The sequence below is a fragment of the Echinops telfairi genome, unplaced genomic scaffold (assembly GCF_000313985.2).
Source record: "Echinops telfairi isolate 266 unplaced genomic scaffold, ASM31398v2 ScPeMD7_60;HRSCAF=208, whole genome shotgun sequence".
Lineage (NCBI taxonomy): Eukaryota > Metazoa > Chordata > Mammalia > Afrosoricida > Tenrecidae > Echinops > Echinops telfairi.
This window is the reverse complement of record NW_022103958.1, coordinates 753,363-755,164: the sequence shown is the minus strand read 5'-3', so window position 1 is coordinate 755,164 and position 1,802 is coordinate 753,363. Positions and strand designations below refer to the sequence as shown.

Sequence of the window (1,802 nt, the reverse complement as noted above, 5' to 3'; positions counted from 1 at the left end):
TTTCATATTGTGTTAGGCCTTATATGCTACAATCTGTCTCTGAATATTTAAAATAAATGTATACCTCTGAAGATTACAAATTTTAACCCTTTCCTATTTGGAACTGTTTGTGGATTCATTCAAATATTTAAAATTAGCATTAAGGCCCTCTAGTTCCCAGTTTATTTTTTAAATGACATATACCAGTACTATATAAAATATTGAAGCTTGTATTGTCTGAAATATATGTTTTAATTAGACATTAGAAATAAACATTTTAATAGTTTTTTTTGCTCACATAACCCTCATAAATGTATCATGTGTTTTCTTATAATTTATATTCACACTTATGGTATGTTCTACAAATTATATTTAGCTTTATTTCACTTATGTTTACTTTTGTGTATCTTGTTGATCTGTTTGTTAAATATGGCCATGAACTTCTAGTAGGGGAACCCAACTCTAACCTCCAAAAGTACTTAAAATTTATTTAAAATTAGCTTTATTATACTGTATCAAAGTATAAAATATGCAAATAAGGTTATTAAAAAGGAAATACTACCTAATGTGTTCGTCTGGGTACTTTAGAGAAACAAATCGACAGAAACTCATGTATAAGAAAGAGTTTTATAGAAAGGTTAAGTGTACATCAAGAAAACATCCCAACCCAGTGCTGCCCAAGCCCACCAGTCCAACATTAACCCATATGTCTGACGTCAATCCGCAAAGTCCTCCTCCATCTCACAAAACACATGCAATGACACTGATTTCAGAAGGAAAGCTGAATCTGTGAACGTGTAAGCTTCTCCACACTGGCAGGGATCTCCATGTTGCTGCTCCAGTATCGAGGGCTGCATCAGGGTAGGTCTAATGTGGCTTCTCCTCAGGAATGTATTGCAGGAAGTGAGCCTAGTCAGCTGAAGCAGGGAACTAGCTAAGACAACTTCACCTTGGTCCAACCATCACAAAGCAAGAGAGCCAAGAAATTGAAAGGCAAGTCTCATGGAGCCATTTATCTCTCCGCCCTTCAATTAACCCCCTATGTGTTTATCGGCCAGGTTGGCACAAAAAACTTTAACTAACTCACCTACTCTCTGGTAAGCATTAGAAAAATTAACTGCAAATGTTATTTCTAATCCACCAGCTGTTCATGGGAGAAAGATGCATCTGTCTCCATTCACAAAGATTTGTAAAGCCCTGGTGGAGTAGTGCTTAAATGTTGGACTCTTCAACATAAGGAGTTCAAAGCTTCTAGCTGCCACTGAAGGGAAAGATGTGGCTTTTTAATCTCATAAAGAGTTGCAGCCTAGGAAACCTACAGGGGCAATTCTGCCTTACCTTTCAGGTAGCCATGAGTTGGAATTGACTCATTTGATTTTGCATTTTTTGGTTTTGATATCCTACGAAGGGTACTATGGGTAAGAGATGACATGATGACATTGGGTTTAGCTAATATGAGTTAGACTACATTTTGCACTCTAATTTTTCTATTACATATACCCTATCCAAGTTTCATGTAGTAAATATTCTGATTTTTTTAAACATAAATTATAAACATTTGTAAGCATGAATTTTTATTCATGAATCTATGCTAAAATATTAAAAATATTCATGAATTCAACAATTCAAAAAATATAGAGAGAAATAAAACTGTAATATGGCCATGATAAAATTTCAACAGTTTTTAAACATTTTCCTTCCAAGAAATTCGTGATTAGTCAAGAAACACCAAATTCCATGACCATGGAGTCAATTTGGAGTCACAGTGAGCATCTTGGGCTTTCTGAGACTGTGAATCTTTATGGGAGCAGACAACTTCATCA

At 34.9% G+C, this 1,802-nt stretch overlaps 1 protein-coding gene across 1 annotated transcript in view; it reads left to right on the top strand.

The window, feature by feature from the left end:
- Positions 1–1,802, top strand: part of LOC101664461 (olfactory receptor 8H1-like) — a 13,749-nt gene that overhangs the window by 1,714 nt on the left and 10,233 nt on the right. The gene's annotated exons all lie outside the window — the stretch shown is intronic.